This window comes from Mesoplodon mirus (assembly GCF_964341445.2).
Source record: "Mesoplodon mirus genome assembly, chromosome: 2".
NCBI classification, from domain to species: Eukaryota; Metazoa; Chordata; class Mammalia; order Artiodactyla; family Ziphiidae; genus Mesoplodon; species Mesoplodon mirus.
The window spans coordinates 20878070-20893202 of record NC_138977.1 but is presented as its reverse complement, the minus strand read 5'-3'; the positions used below and the strand labels follow the sequence as shown (position 1 = coordinate 20893202).

General features: G+C 38.1%; 1 protein-coding gene across 5 annotated transcripts in view; it reads left to right on the top strand.

Annotated features, from left to right (window-relative positions):
- Nucleotides 1-15133, top strand: part of BMPR1B (bone morphogenetic protein receptor type 1B) — a gene marked incomplete at its 3' end in the record, with an annotated part of 431795 nt that overhangs the window by 322773 nt on the left and 93889 nt on the right. Inside the window, exon 1 of one of the 5 annotated variants that reach the window (XM_082634088.1) lies at nucleotides 9527-9578. The exons of the other annotated variants lie outside the window; for them this stretch is intronic. Of the gene's footprint in view, nucleotides 1-9526; nucleotides 9579-15133 lie in introns of those variants that run through there. 5 annotated transcript variants of the gene reach the window in all.

Genomic DNA, 15133 nt, shown 5'->3' with positions numbered 1-15133 from the left:
TATTTTAGAATAATTGATGAACTGTCTTTACCAGGTAAAATTTCTGTAGTGTTTATCCTAATTTTTCTACCTCTTCATTGACTATTTTTTCAGTAACTGTGAATCCATGCTGTGATTTTGCAAACTGAGTGTGAGAATACTTGGTCCTTTGTTTTGGGGCTTTGTTTTGATTTTTGTATTTGCTTTTTAAGGAGTTTGAAATTTGTGCTGAGGATTTCATATCCCCTATTTGTACTTACAAGATAAATGAGCAAAATTACCCATCCCCCCAAAAAAGTTCTATAAGGTTTTACTTCTTAGTCTAGACTTTTTGTTTATTATTCCTGTGGCTTTCAGTGAATCATTACCGTATTATTTACAAAATAATCAAAATGGTCTAGGGGTTAAAAAGAAAGCAGCATTCTTATAGTTACATGAAATACTAGTCATCTAATAGACAATAACGGACGTATTTTGTTTGTGATTTTCTAATTCACAAATCCAAGGATACAAATGTCAGCATTGTTATCTTTTCACTTGTAAATGCCTGCATTTATAGATGTTCAGCACAGAACAAGTTAGGTATACTTGCTCTTCTAGGTATAAAAACTTACTATGGTTTTACAGTTTAATAGCTATAGTAACTAAAATAGTGTGGTATGGCCTAGGGTAGCTATAGACTTATATGGAACATGGTAGAGAATCATATATATAAGGAAATAATGTGTCAGAGGGGACATTGGAGATCAGTGGGGAAAAGTGGACTGTTTGAAAACCTCACTTCATACCATGTATAAAAATCATCTCCAGGGGCTTCCCTGGTGGCGCAGTGGTTGAGAGTCCGCCTGCCGATGCAGGGGACGCGGGTTCGTGCCCCTGTCCGGGAGGATCCCACATGCCGCGGAGCGGCTGGGCCCGTGAGCCATGGCCGCTGGGCCTGCGCGTCCAGAGCCTGTGCTCCGCAACGGGAGAGGCCACAACAGTGAGAGGCCCGCATAATGCAAAAAAAAAAAAAAAAAAAAAAAAATCATCTCCAAGTATATCAGAAAGCTAAAGGTAAAATTCAAAAAGTGAAAGTGTTTAGAGGAAAATAATAATAGCTAATGTTCCATGTATTGTTCTAAACACTTTACTAATTCATTTAAATGCCACACAGCATGAGATAGGTGCTTTTATTCCCCCTATCCTATAAATGAGGAAGCAGGTTCAGAGAAGTTAAATAATTTGTTTCAGATTACAAAGTAAAACACGGTAAAATCTAGATTCAAATCAAGACAGCTTGGTTCTTGTATCCCTTCCATTAGTAGCTATACGATACCACATCTCTTAGATTGAATGTTTGTATAGCTTAAAGTTAAAAAATGTTGCAAAAAACACAGATCATAAAGAAATTATTGTAGAATTTCTTAACAGTAAAATTAATAATAGTTCAACAAAGCAAATAACAAACAAGCAAAAGGATAGCCCACGTGCTTGTAAAGCATGTTACAAGACATGTGACTGAGAAATGTTTAATATCAATTATATATAAAGAATGTCTTCAATAATGAGAAAAATACAAAATGTCAGAATACATGAATAGGCCGTTAACAGAGAAGATGGAAATATAGGAAAAGAAACTAAATAAATAGAGAAATGCAAGTTAAAGTAATATGAGCTACCAAGTTATAGTCAAGAAATAGGCAGAATAACTCTGAGGTTATCAAGTCTAGGCAGGGATGTGGAGAAATGGGAACCCTTAACCACTGTTAGTTGGAACCTAAGTTGTTTCTACCATATGAAAATTCATATATGATTTTTACATCTAAATAGTAATTATATAGAAATATTCATAAGGTTAAGCAATAGTTTCTTAGATATGATGCCAAAAGCACAAGCAACAAAATAATAAATAATAAAATGGATCATCAAATAAAAATACATCATCAAGAAAGTGAAAAAAGAGCCCACACAGTGGGAGAATACATTTGCAAGTCATATATCTGATAATGGACTTGAATCCAGTTATATAAAGAACTCTTAAAAATCAATAATGAAAAGATAACCCCTTTTAAAAATGGGCAAGCATTTGGACAGACATTTCTCCAAAGAGTATATACAGGTGACCAGTGACCGTACGAAAAGGTGCTCAACATCATTAGCTATCAGTAGAATTCAAATCTAAACCACAAGATACTAGTTCACCCACTAGAATGGCTACAATCAAAAAGATATTAACCAGTGTTGGTAAGGATGTGGGGGAATTGAAACCCTCATACACTACTTCTGGAAATAACGGTGTAGCTACTTCGGAAAACAGTCTGGCAGTTCCTAACACTGTCAAGCGTTCAGTTACCATACGCCCCAGAAGTTTCACTCCTGGGTGTCTACCCAAGAGAAATGAGAACCTAATGTCCCCAAAACACTTGTACACACATAGCGTTACTCATAATAGCCAATAAGTGGAAAAAACCCAAATGTCCACCAGCTGATGAATGGATAAACAAAATGTTGTATATCTATATAATAGAACATTCTTTGGCAATAAAAAGGAATGAAGGACTGATACTTGCTATAACATGAATAAACTTTGAAAGCAGTATGCTTCATGAAAGAAGCCAGATGCAAAGACCACATGTCTTATTCCATTTATGTGAAAAGTCTGGAAGGTAAAACTATACAGACAGAAAGCAGATCAGTAGCCCCAAGTTGCCAGGGGTGGGAGGCTGTGGGCAGGAATGGGAGTGACTACTAGGGTTTTGGGGCTTGTTTGGGGGATTATGAAAATGTTCTGAAATTTCATTATGATATGATTGCAAAACTCTGTACATACACTAAAAAGGATTGAAGTGAACACGTTAAATGGATCAATTTCATGGCATGTGAATTATATTTCTATAAAGCTCCTAAAATATTAAGAGGAGTAGATAAGTAGCCCATTTAGGAGAGTGGGGAATATGGGAGGAGAAGGGATTGGTCCTCATTTGGCTTCATTCTATAATATTTTGTTCCTTAATGATAAGAAAAAATCCCTTAAGATTTTATAAAAGAGTTGTGAGAACCTAGTATTCTCTTTTTTTTGGTATATTTGTAGAATTGTATATAATACAAGATATAACCAAAAACAAAATTGAGTACATATCCACACCCCTATCCCCCTTTCAGCTAGAAAGCATTATGGGTTTTCCTCTCCTCTAATAATTGAAGACTCTGATTCCAGAAAACATTCTCTACAAATGACATACTGAATTTGGGCTCCTGTATTGACTGTTACTTGCTTTTTCTGCTATCAACTATAATAGTATTTTACTTCTGAAGTCAGAATTTTAGTGAGGCAGCTTTGTTATTTTATTAGTTGGTTTATGAGAAAAATTCCTTGTGATTAAGAGTTACCACTAGTTCTGGTTAAAATCAGATCATTTTTCCTTTGTTAAAAATTTAGCAGAGTAGCCCACCTGCAACCCTGCTTGTTCAATTAAGGGGAAAAGATATCTTCTCGGGACAGTTGCTGTCATAATTCTGCATCTGGGCCTTGTGAGAATCTGGTAATTTGCCTATGGATCTTTATCATGAACTCTCCCTACACCGATTAAAAGGTTTTCTTGGGGACAGAGAGCATGGCTACAGGCTAGGAAGGCTCTTTCCTGAATCAGAGGCACCCACTGCTTTTCTACTTGTTATTATAGCAGAAATGCCTTTCCTGTAGAGCAATTGGGAAATTGCCCGCACTGACAAGCCCTTGTCAGATAGAAGAAGCTCATAGTCATAATAAAAACATTTTTCCCCAGAATATTGTTCCGTGCTTCTCCCACTCAGGGCCATGGCCATCATCAGGATGGAAAAATGACCCCAGGGCCTTGAGATTTGTACACCAGAGTATGAGTAACAAGTGATGCTAAAGCTGATTCAGGGTCAGCATTCAAATACAGTTGCCCCGCAGAGTACAGGTTAAGTAAGAGTTCTTTCATTTAACTCTAGAACCTATAAACATAAAGTGATTGGAGTAGGTCACACAAAATCAGAGGATGAGAAAATGTGTAGAGCCAGAAATTGGTGTGGGGAGCTGAATGGCCCCCCAATGCTAGATTGTTACTAGATAGTGGTTTTCAAATTGTGGTCCCTGCATCAGCATGACATGGGAACCTGTTGGAAATATACATTCTTGTGTCCCAACCCAGATCTACTGAATCAAAAACTCCAGGGAGTGAGTCCAGAAAACTGTTTTAACAAGCCCTCCAGGTGATACTGGTGTGCGGCTAAAGTTTGAGAACTCTGGACTAAATTACGTTGCTTCGTGAGTAAGTTTGAACTTTATCCCACAGGCAGTGGAAATTCATGGAAGATTCATGAGCAGAGTTATGGACTGATTAGTGTTTTAGTTAGATAGTGGAGTCTTCTGCCATATTTTTCTGGTTAAGGAATTTTACTTTAGGAAAATATAAAAATGCCACCACTTCTAGCTATATGATTTAATCCAGACGTTTCGGAAGTGTATATTAGTTTGTAGTTTCTTATAATTAAATATGAGTTGTTTAAGGACTTAATAGAAATTTGGAAGCTTCAAACTTAAGAGGTTTTTATTCACTATAAATGATACAATGATGCTTTATTTTGTATGCCATTTTGTTCCCTAAACTTAAAACATTTTGCAATTTTAATAGGACCTAGGTGTACTCCTAAGTCCTGAAAATGTTCTCCAAATAATGTTAGAAAATGTCTGAGGGCATTTCCCAGGTCACTTTACTGTGTAACTTTTTCCCCAAGTATGTTTTGCATTTTAAATGTTTTCATTTTTCCTCTTAATCTTGTTATGCATCAGTAACACATGATGTGTTGGCATCTTCTGTAATAGCACATTTGTTCCAAGTGAAAAGGACTAGGTTCAGAAAATCTAGTCGGCCAAAAAGTTTACCCGACGGAAACCTATATTGAATCTAAAACTAATGCACTCATATTTTCCATCAGAATTAAAATGGAATGAAGCCAGGAAAGCCCTATGAGAAGTTTGCTGGTCTCTGCCCTGCATGAACAACATTAACCACCATTTAGTCCTGTAACTAATAGACAACATGTTGAAAAGATCTTTTACTTGTAAGTGTGGCATGGGGCTGACTGCACAAATCTAATTATATCACCCCTCTCCTTAAGAGTCTTTTAAGATTTAGGATTCACTACAATGATTTTACTTCCAGATGGTCTTAGTTTTATGTTAAATGGAATGTTGGTATTAAAATGCAGTAAGATGGGAAGGGGGAAGCAAGGGGGAGGGATAAATTTTAGGATTCACATACACACTACTAATATATAAAATAGATAAACAATACAGACCTACTCTATAGCACAGGGAACTATGTTCAGTATCTTGTAATAACCTATAATGGAAAAGAATCTGAAAAAAGATATAATGTATGTATGTATATAAAATGAATCACTTTGCTATACACCTGAAACATTGTAAATCAACTATACTTCAGTAAAAAAAAGAAAATTCAGTAAGCATTTTTACTCTTTAACGACCTAATTCTATAAATATCCTAGAGCATATTATACTCAGATCTTGTCCAAGAGTTAACTCTTTGGGAAAAGGCAGGAGCCTTTTCTGATGGGTATCAAAATAATTGAATTTTAATTGTTGCCCTGCCACTAAATACTTATGTGACTTTGGACATAATCGTCAGTGACTCGGAGGATGAGGTGACATATTGAAATAGTTCGTATGAGAAGTTGGTTTGGGGCACAGATACTGTGTTTTTAAAACAAACATAGAATGACTTGGAGAAACCATTCATTTATTCCTTAATTTAACATTCTTTAATTATACACCTACTACCTTCCAGTGTTGTAATATGCCCTAAGGGTTCAAGGAAAATACTCCCTGGTCGCATCCTGGGAAGGAGACAGACAAATACACAGAATACTTTGGGAATAGGTAGGTGTGTATCTGACTTAAAAGGAGGTATCTATTTCTGCTTTGTAAATAAGATGGTCTATACCAGCTTTTTCATTTTCCACATATATGCGTTAATATACGAAATTGGTATAGACCATCTTATTTACAAAGCAGAAATAGAGACACAGATGTAGAGATCAAAGGTATGGATACCAAGGGGAAAGAGAGGGGGTGGAATGAATTGGGAGGTTGGGATTGACATATATACGCTATTGATACTGTGTATAAAACAGATAACTAAGGAGAACCTACTGTTTAGCACAGGGAACTCTCTCTACTCAGTGCTCTGTGGTGACCTAAATGGGAAGGAAATCCAAAAAAGAGGGGATATATGTATACATATAGCTGATTCACTTTGCTGTACAGTAGAAATTAACACAACATTGTAAAGCAACTACGCCGCTAAAATTTTTTTAAAAAGGAGGTGTCAACTGAGTTGGCAATTAAAGGCTGATAAGGAATTATCTGGGCAAATAAACTAGATAGGTCGAGAGACCAACCTGAGAGAGTGTGGTGTAGCCAGAGGACTGAGTTTAGTATAACTTCAGAGTTGGAGGTGAGGGGTAGTGAGTGGCTAATTTGAGATTGTAAGCAGGGGACAGGAGATAAAGTTATGTGTGGACCCAGGACGCAGAGATCCATGACTGGCTTTTGGAAGTCGCATAATCATATTTCCCATGGTGTTCCCTTTTGGTTACTGGCAGCTCCATCCTTGTACTTGATTAGGACAGAACCCTTGGCATTATCCTTATCTCTTCTTTACCTCTCACGTAGCACATATAGTCCATTAGAGGATTATTCCAACACTGTCTGTATTGGGCCCCCATGGACTCCGCTTCAGAATCCTCATGGAACCACCCTCACTGCTGTCACAGGTGCAGCAAACAGTTCCATGGAGACATTGCCCCGCTTTGCGTAGATGGAACTGGATACTCTTACCTCTTGGCCTCTTGCCTTGCGGCCTCTTTGATGCATCATGTGGAGCTCTGGCAGGAAGTCTACTCACGCACAACTTGCGAGGAAGGGCTAGACATGACCAGTACGGGTTAGGAGCTGAGCCAGGATGGATATCCTGAGGCTCAGGTCATGATACCTCTAGTGGAGTGAGCTAGGTAACTCATTCCTCAAATTGCCACTTTTTTTCTTCCCTGTTTCACAGCCCTGGTCATGTACTCCTGATTCCTGGGATGACATTCCCAGGAAACTACCTGTTTGCAAGCAGTTGTCTTAGGCTCTACTTTCCTGGAAATTCAGGCTATGACAGTCAGTACCTTCAAAACCCATCTTGAATCTGACCACTTCTCGTCACCTCCTCACTGCCCGCCACGTTCCAGCCACAGTCAGTGCCTGCCTCAGTTACCGTAACCATCTGCTAACTGCTCTCTGCTTTTATTTTTTATTTTTTTTTATTTTTTTTTTTTTTTGCGGTATGCGGGCCTCTCACTGTTGTGGCCTCCCCTGTTGCGGAGCACAGGCTCCGGATGCGCAGGCCCAGCGGCCATGGCTCACGGGCCCAGCCGCTCCGCGGCATATGGGATCCTCCCAGACCGGGGCACGAACCCGTATCCCCTGCATCGGCAGGCGGACTCTCAACCACTGCGCCACCAGGGAGGCCCTCTCTGCTTTTATTTTTGTCCTTTATAGTCTATGTTTGGCACAGCGACCCGAGGAGAAGTTCCCACGAGGCCCTCTGGGATCTGCCCCTCTTTCTTCTCCAACCTCGCCTCCTACCACTGTCCTCTTGCTGGACAAACTGGTGTCTGTTGCTCGTCAAGGCCTCCAGGTACACTTTCACCTCAGGACTCCTGCCTGCTCTTTCTTCTGTCTGAACACTTCCATCCCATAGCTCACTCTCTTCACCTTCCCCTTCCCAGAAATGACTTCCGCAGTGAGGGAATTCTGACCTCCTCTTTAAAATAACAGCCACTCCCAACATCTTCTGTCTCCCTTCCTTGTGCTTTATTTCTCTCCATTGCACTTAACATAATTAATATGCTTCCATGTTTATTTTGCTTCTTGTCTCTTTTCTCCAGTAACTGTAAGCTTTGTCAGGCAGGGAATTGTGTCTTTTTCTTTCCACTGCTACATCCTTGGACCTACAACAGGGCCTGGTACCTGGTAGGTGCTCCCAAATAATTTTTTTTTTTTTTTTTTTGTGGTAAGCGGGCCTCTCACCATTGTGGCCTCTCCAGGCTCCGGACGCGCAGGCTCAGTGGCCACGGCTCACGGGCCCAGCCGCTCTGCGGCACGTGGGATCTTCCCGGACTGGGGCACGAACCCGTGTCCCCTGAATCGGCAGGCAGACTCTCAACCACTGTGCCACCAGGGAAGCCCCCAAATAATTTTTGAGTTAAGCAGGTAAATGAACGTGTATTTTAGAAAATGTAATTATGGGTATAGTAAAAGATGGTTGGAGGAAGGTAGGGCTAGAGAGCAGAGATTAGGAGCTTATTGCAGACAACCAGGTAAGAAATGATGAGGGCTACATTTAGCATCTTTTAACAGTATCAGTAGAGAGTTAAGGAATGATTACAGAAAAATCTAGAAGATTAAAATGATTGTGTTGTTGATGGATTGAGTATAATGGATATGAGAGAGGGAGACATCTAGGAAGATTCTCAGGTTTCTCTTTGGCAGCTGGGTAGATGGTGGGTATGTTCATTAGAGAGACACTGAAGACAGGCCAGGTGTAGAAAGAACACAGATAGGCTGGGGAGTCTTCAGGAAGGAGGAGGGAAAACTTCATATTTAAATATATTGAGTTTGGTGTATCAGCAAGACCTCTTAGCATAAATTGATAGAGACCCCATAGTTAGTTGAATATAGAGGACCAGAGCTCAGAAAAGGGTACTTGGGGGTTGACTAGTGCCTGGTAAGGGAATTGTGCCCTGAAGTAGGCCTTACAAATATCAAACAAGGAAAAATCCATGTATTACTCCATGTTCCCATAGGACCATAGTGATTCTTAACTGTTGCCACTCTTTCTTTCCTGACTCTTTTTTAAAAGTTTGAAAGAGAAAACCTTGAAAAAGAGAAAAGAAAAAACAGTCTGATTCATTTTTGTTGGTACATTTTGAAAGAATGAAAAAGGCATTTATCTTAGGATGAAGTGTCTAAGTACCTCTAGAGTACAAAGAATTTACCTTTAGCTTGCCCTGGCTAGCCTCAAACTCTACATTTTACTTTCACAGCCATCTTCTTTTATTGAAAACATGTTGAAGTACATTTTTTTTCCTTAGTCACCGGAAATGAGTATGTTCTTTAGTAAAACATCCGGAATGCATACAATGAAAAATGTCTAAATGTTTCAAGTAATATTTCTGGTATACATATATATATATCTGTTTAGTAATATAAATTTTAAGTGATTGTGTTCTCTAGCAACATATTTTTCATGTATTTTGAAGCTTAGATTTTTGCCCATAGCTTTCATACCTCTGGTGATTTTTATTACCTTATTTAGTAGAGGAGAATTGAGCATCTTGAACTGGTCTTCAACCTAGACATTTATTTAACAATTTGATTTCTCAAGGGGCAACACTGTTGGAAGAGATTACTATGTACAGATCTCTGAGCCAATAGAGGATAGAGATGGGAAAGACACTGCCAAGGAAATTTATAGAAGCAAAATGAAAATCACTCTTTCTGAGCTGTGATCATCTTGTAGTTGGTGAGTGCACCTTAGCTTTGGATGAAATCTTTGACTTGTTATTTGAATTCAGTCCTTGCTGTTTGATCTCATGTTGGCACTTTACATTTCACTAAGACTATGAATGATCTCATAGTCTTAGCTTGCACTGAGCACAGAGACATTAGGGGCTACACTGCCTGAATTGCCATCAATAGAGCATGGATTCTGAATACATACATGAGATCTAAACTATATTGCTGACGGTGAAATTATAACTTTTTATTGGAAGAAATTCTAAAAGTCACAATTCAAGAGCCCAAGATAATTCAGATTTAATTAAAAGAACCTTTTGTATTTACTTAAAAGAAGCTTAGGTATTTTAGGCAACTTTGAAAAACGAAGAATAACTGAATTAGGGTTCTCCATAGAAATAGAAGCAATAGGAAATATATGTACACATATCTGTTTTTCATAAGGAACTGGCTCACCTGATTAAGGAGGCTGACAAGCCCTTAGACCTGCAGTCAGCAAGCTGGAGACTCAGTAGAGCGAATGGTGTAGTTCCAGTCCAGAGGTCGGCGGGTTCAAGACCCTGGAAGAGCTGATGTTTCAGTTGGAGTCTGAAGGCAAGAAAAATGTAATGTCCCAGCTTGAAGGCATCAGGCAGGAGGAATCCCCTCTTATTTGGAGGAGGGTCAGCCTTTTAGTCCTGTTCAGACCTTCAACTGATTAGATGGGTCCATTTGCATTGGGGAGGGCAATCTGCTTTATGCAGTCCATCAACAGAAATGCTAAACTCATCCCAGACACCCTCACAGAAATACCAGAATGATGTTTCACCAAATATCTGGGTACCCACGAACCAGTCAAGTTGGCACATAAAATTAATCATCACAATTTTAAAATCAATTCAAATTCATTCAGTTAATAAGCATTTTAGGCATAGCTCTGTAGATTTAGCAGAGAGTAAGGCATTTTGAGTATCTAAAGAGGTAGAGAACAGATGTCAGGTAATGCTTAATAAGACCAAAATAAAGTAATATAAAATCAAGAAAAGGGCTTCCCTGGTGGTGCAGTGGTTGAGAGTCCGCCTGCCGATGCAGGGGACATGGGTTCGTGCCCTGGTCCGGGAGGATCCCACGTGCCGCGGAGCAGCTGGGCCCGTGAGCCATGGCTGCTGGGCCTATGAGTCCGGAGCCTGTGCTCCGCAGGGGGAGAGGCCACAGCAGTGAGAGGCCTGTGTACCACAAAAAAAAAAAAAAAAAAAGAAAAAAATCAAGAAAAAAATACAAGTTTTTAGTGTTTACATCCTTCACCAAGACATTTTTCATGTATATTGTTGCTAGCTACATGGGACTAAAAACTGAGTTTTTAATTCTGAACTTTAAATTATTAAATAGACATTTAGAAAACCATATACTTACTTTTTCATTTTTATTCTTTTTTTAATTTGTTTATATCACAATACATATTCATCTGGAAGGTGGTAGCATAATCATAATGAACCAATAACAACTTAGTCTGTTAAAAAAAATTACTAACAGTATATCTAGTGGATACCACAGGGAAAAATTTTCTTGAGCATTTTTTGCCCCCAAGTTGTATTATTCTATTCCTGCATCATATTTGTGGCCCACTGTTTTGTGTCACGTGTTTCTGAATTCAGGTAGTATAAAATGTTTCTGTGCTTACTGGACATTGGAGGTAAACAAAGTTTTGATTTTATTTTTTAATTTGAAAAGAATGAGAGTATTTATAAACATAATATATAATTATTTAGCCACAAAGCATAGCTTATTAAATAGTCATTACAGATGTGCCCCCTCTCCCCACCTCCCCTGCCCCCCAGTTCAATCCAAACTTTAGGACATGAAAAATACAAAGTACCCGTGGAAAAGATTTTAAGAATTTAATAACTATTTGAATTATTTACATATTTTATAGTCAAATACCAAACAAAAATTATCTGATGATTTTTAAATAAAATTTAAAAAAAACATTTAAATGAATTAGGATTCTGTGTTTGGCTCATTTGGGAATTGTTAGAACTAGGGACTCCATTAAATAAGTATATTCGTTTTCTAAATATTTGTGTCTCATTTTCTCCAAGTTTAACTGATGTATCTTTTGTTTCTGGTTATGTGATAATGACAAGTTGGTTACTTTCACAATTGAGAGACTTTGGGGAGGTGTCTTTATAGAAACTTAATATGTATATCTCTCTTGGTTGAAGGGACAAAAGTTTTAAGAGAAAAGGGAAGAAAATCATTGCTGAACATCTGAAAAGAGCAAACATTTTCCCCTTTCTTACAGTTACCTTTCTTCAGACTGATTCAGTTAATCAGATGTGGTGGGTTTTGGAGAGATTTGTTCTCATGGAGTTAATGTTTGACTTGCCAGGCGGTTTGCATTTCCTAGGCTGACCTTGGGAACACCGGCATGGCCATGATATCTTGTGAGCATCTCCCACCTTTGGGCAACAAGGAAATATTTGAGGCTGTGGCTTGGTCAGGAGAAGTCAATCTGTATGATAATATTCCCTGAGAGCTGTGTAGGATAGATGTAAAATGCAATACTTTGGGATTGCTTTCTTTGAAGACTCAAATCCAGTGTGAAAACTTTTTTTTTTTTTTATGAAAAAGGTTTGTGGCACTTTCATAATAGCTGGGCCTGCCCTGTTGATTTAGATCAAAATCACTTCCTCTCAACATCATAACCATTTTACTGTTCAGTGGTGCAGAAGGCATCATAAAGAGTTAGTGAAATGTTTTGGATCATTTAGAAGTGGATGAGTGATAAAAATGAAAATATCTCCAACAGAGGTGGTACTGTGGAGGACTTCTCATAAAGGCAAAAAGAAAAGTATCTCCGCATTAAGAATTTTCTTAAGTGTTCTAATGATATGAACCATTTGGATAAACATCTAATACAATACTGAACCTTTACAATTCCACTTAGACTTTCATCATGCCTACTCTCCTTTGGAGTCTTAATAACTGTTTTCTCTTTCAGCTTTTAGGGAAAGGAAACACAACTTCTCTTAATGTTTAATGAATATTTATGAAGTCCTTTGACAATTAAGGGCTCATTAAAATTCACTTCAAAAGAAAAGAGATTCAAAACACTTGGAAGCCCCAAGCAGAAAGTGGTGACAAGTAGAAACTCACATCTTTCTCCTTCCTTGTAAGTCAGAAACACTCTGCAAGTGAACTAAGAGTCTTCTAAAAATGATTCCAGGTAGCAGTTTAAATATAATAGATGTATTTTTGATTATTACATGGTGACTTTAACTTTGCATTGACTGTTGTCTCTGTGAGTGCTTTCTTCTGTAGATACTAGGAAATCCTGCTTTTATATGGCATCCTTGAATGGGAAGCTCGGGTGTTGTTTGGAGTCAGACATTGTTTAAATCTCAGTTTCAACTCTGTCTTGTTCTATGACCTTGAGCAAGTTCTCAGTGCCTCAGTTTCTGTATTGTAATATGGGGGGAAATGACACTCTAGGACTCATAAGTTTGTTGGAAGAAGCAACTGAGTTATTGCATGAAAAACACGGAGAAGGGTGCCTGGCACACTGCTTTTCTGTTTTGAGAAATCTTTCCTTTCAGTTTGGAAAGATCTTTGTTTTCCCCTGGCTGAGGTGCTGCAAAGGAACAGTCAGTGACTATGGGTAGCATTTTAGCTTCCCTTTTCATTTCAGTTTCTCTCCAGTCTTTCTCCCCAGGGCCCCAGACCCCTGTGCCCTGCCACTTACAGCTACTTTTGATTGCAGCTGTCTCTTGGTCCAAATATGTCACACAGAATATAGGGATGCATAAATATATATTCAGTCACTTTCAAAAGCTCAGTCTTTTATGAATGAGAAATTGTCAGAGTTAACAAGGTATTTTGAAATGAGAGCAGTTATACCATTGTTGCTGTTATTTCATGTAAATCCTTGTTATTTGGTAATGGAAATAAAGAAATACTTGGACATGAAATCAGATAATGGCCCAGAAAGTTACATGCCTACTCATCATTATTTTTAAATTTGAAATAGAAGTATGTATTGGGATGAGTAGAAAAGTACTAAAGCATCCATCCACATATTTCTCGATCAGTACAAGACTTAACATTTGCAGAAGTAAGCACTGACCTGGAAACCAAAAATTTGTATTCTATTGATAAATGTGTTTGTCTAAAGAACATCTCATTTATTTGTAAGTAATCTACCATCCTGCTTTACCACTATAGGTCCTAACATTAAATTTGTCTTTGTAAAGTGCTGAGTTGCTGTTATTTAACTCAGACCTTATCTTGAAGACAAGCCTCATAAGCTGAATAATAATTAGTCATAGTTTCCATTGGAATTTTTACTGCTTTCACCATCCGCTCTTCTTAGTCTATGAGAAGACCTGTGCAAGATGTTGGATCGATTTTACAGTAACTGAGTAGACTTTCACTTGTAATAATTATTTTCTATTGGAAAAGTGATTGCTATGTTTATGATGTTTGAGAAGTGAAACTGCCAGATGTGGTTGTTGTTAAGTTTGCCTCTATAATTCTTAGCCATCCAGTCCTCATTTTGGAGTGGGAACTCTCTAAAGAACACACTAAATATTTTTGCTTTTTCCAGATAGGCACTCTGTACGTTACTACTGCTCAGTCTGCTTCTCGGTGCATGCTATAATAAGGCTGCTGGCTCCAGGCTCAGTGTGGTCTATAGCTTCCTTCTCCCATAAAGTCACTATTACAACCCTGAGGTAGATGCCAAGAGCTAAGGGATCAAAGTTGTAAAGTTGTCTAATGCAAAGAGAGAAAGAAGAGGAGACCCAGATGTTGAACTGTGAATGTCCTATAACTGTAAAGCAGGCTTACTTTTTTTGTATGATTGGCAGAATGTTTAGAAAGCATGCAGAAAAAGAGATCCCAAATTGTATGGAGAAATGGTAAAGTCCCGTGAATAATCTTGCCTCTTCCCAAGAGTCCCACGTGGATTTATAACCTTCATTTCACTGTATGTGTAGTAAAATTTCAGGATGAACTGGTGCTTTGCTTGGAGGGATGAGCTTATTTTGTGCTCTGCAGGAATCCATTATGATCATGTGTATATATTTGCCCTTGTAAAACTACTTAGAAAAGTTATACAATCGTGTTTTTTAAAAAAAATGTTTTTATACTTAAAAACTTAAATGTCTTTCCTTCAAAAATTTACAAATGCTAAAATCAGAGTTGGATGAGGATGTGAGCTAGTTAATATCAAACAATGAATTTCTTTGGTCACAAATTTCAGCTATTAATAGTATACAAGTTGTTCACACTTATACGGGGAAAACTCCTTAAGTTACTGCTCTAAATATTTTATACATATGAATGGATAAATCCCGTCGTCCTCCTTTTACAGATGAGGAAATTGAGGTTCGTGGGGGCTAAGTAAATTGTCTGAGGTCACACAGCTAATTATTCAAATTAATAGTCAGTTGGGTGACTCACAGGTAAAAAAAACTGTACTACTTGCAATCAGGAGGTGATAGTTGATAGGCCGGAATATGTGTGCAACTAACTGTTCTTCAAGGTATAGTAAAATGTATAACATGGCAAAGTTTCATGAGAAAT